The sequence below is a fragment of the Microcebus murinus genome, chromosome 1, assembly GCF_040939455.1.
Source record: "Microcebus murinus isolate Inina chromosome 1, M.murinus_Inina_mat1.0, whole genome shotgun sequence".
In the NCBI taxonomy this organism is placed as follows: Eukaryota; Metazoa; Chordata; class Mammalia; order Primates; family Cheirogaleidae; genus Microcebus; species Microcebus murinus.
In genome coordinates this window covers 53,050,555-53,059,504 of record NC_134104.1, presented here as the reverse complement: position 1 = coordinate 53,059,504, position 8,950 = coordinate 53,050,555, and positions in this window count along the sequence as shown.

The window sequence follows — 8,950 nt, the reverse complement described above, 5'->3', positions numbered from 1 at the left end:
ATGATATATTGTAAAATATGCTGAATAGAAGACCAGGTAATGTGATTTTGTAATATGTTGAAGGACAAAATTAATAAAATCCTATTGAAGGGCAGATCAAAGGGAGGCTTCGTGAAGGGATATGATGTGTAAGCTAAATCTCAAGGTTGGGAAAGATTACCTTAGGTAGGGGAAGTTAAATCCCAGAGGACTGAAAATGTATGGTATGCTTAGGGAAGCCTAATAATCTAGTGTGGTTGGCATATAGGAGATACTGTGAATGAATAAAGTTTGAAAGGTGTTTGGGGCTAGGGCAGGGAAGACTAAAGATGCTTAGTTAAGTAGTTTGTCTTTTACAACTAAATTAGTGCTTATGGAATGATAATTTAAGGATCATATTACATAAGAATGGCCAGGGCTGTAGTTAATGGGCAAATTTCTAGGCCCCAGCAAAAAAAAAAAAACAAAAAACTAATGAATCAGAATCATGGCAGTATGTGACTCATATTTGTATTCTTAGCAAAATCCCCAGTTGATTTTTTAATTTTCATTAAAGTTTGAGAACAATTGATCTAAGCAATGAGAATCAATAAGGATTTTTGAAAAGAAGAATGATCTAAGCTGTGTCTTAGGCACACTCTGATAGTACCCAAAGGACTTGAAGCACAGAGACCAATTATAAGGCTAAGATAGGAGGTCATGTGAGAGATGTCATGAGTCTCGATGGAGCAAAACAGAAAATGAAATGGGAAATAGAAATAGAATCCATAGGCCTTGGTACTTTAATTGGATAAGAGGCAAGGGTGAGGGATGAGGAAGAGGGATGAGTAAACTGCCCCAACTGCTTTTATTTGTGCTCTTCCATCTCTCTGCTCTCACAGGCTTGGTGTTAGCTTCATCCTCAAAGTAGTAACAAGATGATTGCTGCAGTTCTGGGTGTTATTATCAGATGCAAAAACGCTCAGAGGAAGAGAAACAATTTCCTCTAGTGTCTCTGTTATAATACCCTTAAACTGATTATATCTCTCCTTGATTCCTTTATCTGGAGAAAGACTTGATTTCCCATGAGGCATGTGGCTGAATGAAGGAGGGGTAGGTACGTAAGCAAAAGTAGAGGCTGCTATTTGCAGAAAGCAAGAGGAAAGAAAGGGTTGGGTTGGCCATTACACTAGAAGAATGACTAGCACATAGTAGGCTGACAGAAATATTTGTAGGAAGAATACCTCATAGGGTCATTTCGAAAATAATAATACTTTGTAATTTGCATAATGCTTCTACATTTTATTCTTTTTTTCTATATTGTAGTGCTGTAAGGTAAATCTAAATAGCTATTATTCTTAATAAATTAGCTAGACTCTCAATCTCTTGGAGAAAACAAGAAAAGTTGCAATCATAGGCTTTAATTTTTTCTATCAGAGAATAAGAAAGTGCCAGTGATTCTTTTCTGGAATGACCTACTAATCTTACAAGTATTTATTTTGTTTAAAAACCCTGGCCAGGTGCAGTGGCTCATGGCTGTAACCCTAGCACTTTAAGAGGCTGAGGCAGGAGGATCCCTTGAGGCCAAGAGTTCAAGACCGGCCTGGCAACATAGTGAGACCCTATCTCTACAAAAAATAAAAAAAAATTAGCCGAGCATGATAACTCATGCCTGTAGTCTCAGTTACTGGAAGGCTAAGACAAGAGGATTGCTTGATCCCGGGAGTTTGAGGTTGCAGTGAGCCATGATCACATCACTGCACTTTAGCCCAGGCAATAGAATGAGACCCTGTCTCAATAACAACCAAATCCTGAGGTGTCAATTACAATTATATTATTAGGTCAAGTATAATAACCAACCAGAATTACATTTTCCTTTGGTTATTGTCACAGAGCATGACAAGAACTTTTAAAGTCTTCAAAGTCTTAGAAGAATCTTTTCTTCCAATGATACTTCCAAGGACAAATGTATATTAGCAGAGAGAACAGAACAAGTTGGTAACAGTTATGAATATTCACACAAGTCTCCTTGTTGTACAGAAACAAGATTGATATTCTTGTGAATGTTCTCAGTTTAATACCTTATCAAATCAGACTATTCAAATTTGTTTTATGATGCAGAAAGCTCTCTCTATCTTGTAACTTCAGGAGAGAGGGGGCATCTTTTCATCTCTTTTAGACTCCTTTTGTTAATTGTGAAGACTTGCATTTTTTAAGGCCAGGCTCATTACTTAGCATAAAAAGTGAAAGGCAGGCCTACAACCTCATTTTCGTTTGCAGAAATGGAATAAGGGATGAATAGGATTTTACTTATTAGCAGTGAAAGAAGGAGCATATAGCATTAACCTTCCACATTCTGATTTTGCAAATGAGGAATGTGCTATTGTCACAAGAGTGGCAAAGTTGACAAAAAGATGTCAACAAGCACAGGTAAAAGTATTTCTTTCTTAAGGTAATCAAAGAGTTGGAAACTGAGAGTAGGGAACTGTAATATTCCTGGCTAGAGGAGCAAGTTTACCTGCTTTCCCAAGTTCCCTACAGGAGGCTGCAGCTCCTGCATCCTAATTAGAAGATTAAAATGTGACTACCTTCTCCATTCTTTTTCTCTCAGCTGTACTAAGAATTGAACTCTGCAGGCCATTTTATTCATATCTTTGCTGGAACCTTGTCTTCTAGTACCTGCTGAGGTTGAGTAAATTAGGTCAGACTGATATCAAGTTGATAACTAAAAATGTGGTAAGTGATATTATCTTTAACAATATATTTTTTGAGATAGGGTCTTTCTCTGTCACACTGGCTAGAGTGTAGTGGCATCAACATAGCTCACTGCAACCTCAAACTGCTGGGCTCAAATGATCCTCTGGCTCCAACCTCCCGAGTAGCTGGGACTACAGGCATTAAAAAAATCACACCCAGCTAATTTTTCTATTTTTCATAGAGATGGGGTCTTGCTATGTTGCTCAGGCTGGTCTCAAACTGATAGCCTCAAGGGATCCTCCTACCTAGGCCTCCCAAAGTGCTAGGATTATAGGCATGAGCCACCATACCTGGCCAGTCTTTAACAATTTGGTAGTAAGATTTAAAGAGCAAATAAAGCATAAATAACCAAGGAATTGTTGGTCTCTTAAAAATAGGTTAATATTGATTTAAAATACTTATATATATTACCAAATATTTTCTTTTAAGTGCTCTCCTTAAGTTACAATCTTATTCTTTTTATTTCTTCTGAACTTATGAATAGAGTAACCAATAACTGTAATAATTTAGTTTTCAGTTATATATAAAATATTCTAAATTTTAATGAAGAAAAAACAATTTTTTGCATTTGTGAGAAATTTTCATATTCATCTGAGAGAATACCAACTTTTCTTTTATCTCTAAGAAAATTCTGAGTGGTCTGGAGCAGATTCAGTCAATGGAAAAATACCAGTGAATCTCATTTTGCCAGCCCTACTTCACTCCACATTATACCATTTTAACACTCCTTATTATCCCTTTAAGAGAAATTAACTAAAAAACAAAAGCAAGATATTTGTGGGTATTGTAAACTGAAATAAAATCTTAATATCCTCCCCACCCCCAGAAAAACCTTAAAAACCTGAGTGTCTGGCCAGGAAGGGAAGACATGCCTCATTATACCCTCTCCCTTTTGGAGTTTAGATACAATGATTGTCCAGCATTAAGGCTAAAATAGAGATCACAAGACAGACAAAATAGACTCTTTGTGAGTATAAGATACGAAATTATTAACAGGACCTGCGGCCATGTAGGGAAAAAGGTTAAATCATCTGCAGGATATAAATTTGCTTAACAGATCACTTTATATTGTGGCTTGTCTCTGATTAACAGACTTCCTTATCTTAAAACATTCCAGGCCTTTAGATGATGCTTTATTTCCCTAACCAATTACAAATGAAAGAATCTTTGAACCCACCTATATCCTATAAGTCCATGCTTCAAGATGTTCTGACTTTTTGGACCAAACCAACATACACCTTTGTCAACAGAAAAAAAGCCAAACTCTGTAAAATAATTTTAAAGAGATTTATTCTAAGCCAAGTTTGAGGACCATGACCTGGAGCCACTTCCAAGAAGCCTTGAGTGAGTGGACTAGCTGTGGCTGGGTTACAGTTTGGTTTTATACATTTCAGGGAGACAGGGGTTATAGGTAAAGTCATAAATCAATACGTGGGCAGCATACATTGGTTTGGCCCAAAAAGGTGGGCCATCTTGAAGTGGGGGGCTTACAGGTTATAGGTGAGTTTAAAGATTCTTTGGTTTATAATTGCCTAAACACAAGAAGCTTTGTCTAAAGGCTTGGAATGTGTCAATATAAGGAGCTGTTATCAGAGATAACCCACTGGACATAGAATTGCTGTGTAAATTGAGGACCTGCAGGATTATCTTGCATACTCTTAGGCCTGTTAATGGGTTACAAAGGATGTTTCCAAGAAGGGAGGGGGGGCATAAGGCATGTCTGACCTCCCTCCTCCTGGCAGGCAATTTAGTTTTAGGATAATCCTTTGGCCCCTAGGGGGTCCATTTAGTCAGCTGGTGGGGGGTGAGCCTTAAAATTTTATTTTAGTTCACACCTTCCATGTATTGGTTTATGATTTTACCTTCAATTCCTGTCTCCTTAAAATGTATAAAACCAAACTGTAACCCAACTGCCTTAGAACCACTTGCTCAAGTCTCCTTGGGCATGGCTTCCCTGGATGTGATCACACACATTGGCTCAGAATAAACCTCTTTAAATTATTTTTCAGAGTTTAGGCTTCTCCCTGTTAACAATTCATTAGTTAGATTAGGTCCACCTGTGAGTAAGGGAAAACTCAAAATAACAATAGCTTCCATAAAACAAATCTCTCTGTCACATTAAAGAAGTCTGGGGATAAGTGGTCCAAGGCTGGGGAGATGTTCCATGTGTTAGGGACTTAAGCACTTTTAATCTTTTTTTCTCTGCCATCCTCAGCCCATGGGTTCTATCCTGTGATTTAATACAGCTGTTCAAACTTCACTCAACACATCTTTATTCCAGCTGCTGGGGATGAAGGCCAAAGGAGGGCACAGAAAGCTACAGAGGGAACATTGTTCCAGTAACTATGCATCTGGTATTAAAGCAAAAAAATAAAAATACCAGACAAGTTAAGCAGGCAAAGAAAACTTTATTCAAGACTATTGTAATAGAGGAGAGAGGATGGACTCAACTCCACTGAAACAAGAGGCTAGAGAGTCTTTAAGAGCTTGAGTGAGAGTAATGGTAGGTTACCCATGTTTGCTAATTAGTCTCACACAGAAGAAATTCTGTTCTATTTCAATAACAGGAGATGGTATGACAAGGCACTCACTGAAGTTAGGCTTCTGCCTTCTGCCCTCCCAGGAAGACTGGGAGGTTATGCTACTATCTTCCTACAGAGTTTACATTTCAAAGAGATGGTTCCCAGGTTCTTAAGAAAGACATTCCTGGGGTCATAAAATTGGTTAAAGGTTTTTGAGGAGACTTATATACATTTCAAAGGGGTTAGAAAAAGAATTTGCAATGACAAGTTTTTGGTTTCTTTTTTTAAAGTAAATTCTCTAGGAAAAGAAAGGTCAGGGGCACATAGGAAGAAATCTGTCTAAAGTTTAGTCAAGCTGAAAAGAAGTTAAGGCTGTATTGATCACCAGCTAAAAGTCAAGATGCTATACTTAGGAAGAATGGGAGAATGGAAATTGAAGGACAACTGATTTGTCCCAGTTTCCTTTTTATCTCCCAGTGCTTTCTAGAAAGACTATGTAACTGCCTCCTGCATTACACAAATTTCAATGACCCCTATATAATCCTCTCCCGTAACTACTTGAACTTTTGAGCTGTTTCTTAAATATGACATAGATTGTTCAGTGTTTGAAAAATAGTTCACTTCATAATAGTATTAAGAAATTCCATTTATGAGTATTGCTGTGATAATATAACTGACTGCCCCGATGAACAAATTTCAATGACCCCTATATTCTTTTCCCTTAACTGACTACTTGAACTTCTCAATTGCTTCCCAGAAATGGTAGATTTTCTGCAAGACAAAGGAGCTAAGATTCCAAAGGCAGACTTCTTGGCCAATATTCACCATCCCCCCACATCTTGCCCCTAATGTTGTGGTTCCCAACCCCCAAGCCACAGACCAGTACCAGCCCCTGGCTTTTTAGGAACTGGGCCGCAGAGCAGGAGGTGAATGGTGGGAGAGTAAGCCAACCTGTTATCTGTATTTACAGCCGTTCCCCATCACTTGCATCATCACCTGAGCTGTGCCTCCTGTCAGATCAGCAGCAGCATTAGATTCTCATAGGAGCTTAAAGCCTACTGTAAAGTGGGCATGTAAAGGATCTAGGTTGCTAGTGTAGGGGGCACATCTGCAAGTACAGATTATCATTAGCAGAGAGGTTTGGGTGCACAATAAATGTAATGCTCTTGAATCATCCCCAAACTGTCACCTCCCCCAACCTCCACCCCATACATGGAAAAATTGTCTTCCATGAAACTGGTCCCTGAACTAATGCATATAGCTGAACTAAGCTGAACTAATGCATATAGCTGACCTAATGCATATAGCTCCTTGTGAAATACACCACAGCCTGCCTCAAAGCACATGACCTCTCCTTTAAAAGCCCTTGATCTCCCTTAGACAGGGAGAAAGATTTGAGGCAGCTTCTCCCATTCTCCTGAAAAGATGTCTATCATATTAAAAATTCCTTTTGTCCTTGGCAATCCTCATGACCTCAAAAATCAGATCTTTGTGCAATGAGCAATTGGGCATTGACTGAAACCCCCTTGTGGTTTGAACAACAACTACAAAAGTTACTATAGCCTAGCCGTGTAGAATAATTTGAAGTCCGGTAATATGATGCCTCCAGATTAAGGTTTGGTTTTGTTTCGAGGCGGAGTCTCACTCTGTTGCCCGGGCTAGAGTGCCATGGTGTCAACCTAGCTGACAGCAACCTCAAACTCCTGGGCTCAAGCGATACTCCTGCCTCAGCCTCCTGAGTAGCTGGGACTTAGGTGAGTACCACCGTGCCCAGCTAATTTTTTCTATTTTTAGTAGTTCTTGGCTAATTATTTCTATTTTCAGTAGACTCAGGGTCTCGTTCCTGCTCAGTTTGCTCTTATTCAGGCTGGTCTGGTCTTGCTCTTGCTCAGATTCCTCCTATTCAGTCTGGTCTTGAACTCCTGACCACAAGTGATCCTCCTGCTTCAGCCTCCCAGAGTGGTAGGATTACAGGGGGTGAGCCACCATGTGGGGCCTTCTATTTATTTATTTTTATTTTTTGCTTAAGATTGCTTTCACTATTCTGACTCTTTTCTAGTACCAAACAAAGCATAGAATTTTTTCTTCTAGATCTGAGAAATATGCTAGTATTTTGGGGATCACGTTGAACCTGTAAATCACTTTGGGCAGTATGAATATTTTAACAGTGTCAATTCTACCATTTAATGAGCATGGGATATTTTTCCATTTGTTTGTGTCATCTGTGATTTTTTTCATCAGTGTTTTATAATTCTCCTTGTAGAGATCTTTCACCTCCCTGGTTAAGTGTATTCCCTGGTATTTTATTTTCTTTGCAGATATTATAAATGGTATTGAGTTCTTGATTTGACTCTCAGCTTGACTGTTGTTAGCATCTAGACATACTACTGATTTTTGTACATTGATTTCGTAACATGAGACTTTACTAAATTTATTTATTAATTCTAGGAGTCTTTTGGTAGATTCTTTAGAGTTTTCGAGACACAAGATAGTATCATCAGGAAAAACCATAGTTTGAAATCCTGTTTACTGATTTGGATACTCTTTATTGTTTTCTCCTGCCCTATTGTTCTGGCTAGGACTTCCATTACTATGTTGAAAAGAAGTGGTGACAATGGGCACCCTTATCTTGTTCCAGCTCTTAAGGTGAATGCTTTCAACTTTCCCCCATTAAGTATGATGTTGGCTGTGGGTCTGTCATAAATGGCTTTTGTGATTTTTGAGGTGTGGTCCTTTATGCCTAGTTTGTTGAGGGTTTTTATCATGAAAGGATGTTGAATTTTATCAAATGCTTTTTCTGCATCTATGGAGATGATCATATGGTCTTAGTTTTTGTTTCTGTTTATGTGGTGAATCACATTTATTGATTTGCATGTGTTAAACCATCCCAGCATCTCTGGGATGAAACCTACTTGATCATGGTGAATTACCTTTTGATATGCCATTGAATTCAGTTTGCTAGTATATTGTTGAGGATTTTTGCATCTATGTTCATAAGGTATAGGAGTATGTAGTTTTCCAAAATAGCATAGTACTAGTATAAAAGTAGAGACATAGAACAATGGAATAGAATAGAAAACCCAGATATAAAATGATCTACCTACAGTCAACTGATCTTTGATAAAGCAGGAAACAACATACACTAGGGAAAAAAATCCCTATTCAATAAATAGTGCTGGGGGGGGTGGGAGGAGGGAGGAGGGGCTGGGTGTATACTTACATAATGAATGCAATGCACACCACCTGGAGGATGGACACACTTGAAGCTCTGACTCGGAGGGGGGTGGGAGGGTGGTAGGGGCCATATATGTAACCTTAACAATATTTGTATCCCCATAATATGATGAAATAAAAATAAAGAAAAATAAATGGTGCTGGGAAAACTGGATAGCCACATGCAGAAGAATGAAACAGGACCCCAATCTCTCACCATATACAAAAAGTAATTAAAGATGGATGAAAGACTTAAATGTAAGGCATGAAACCATAAGGATTCTAGAAGAAAATGTAGGAAATAACTCTTGTAGACATAGCCTATGCAAAGAATTTATGACTAAGACCGCAAAGGCAAATACAACAAAAATAAATTGACTTAAATTAAAAAGCTTCACAGCAAATGAAATAATCAACAGAGTTTAATAGACAACCTACAGAATGGGAGAAAATATTTGCAAACTATACATCTGATAAAGGGCTAATATCTAGAACCGACC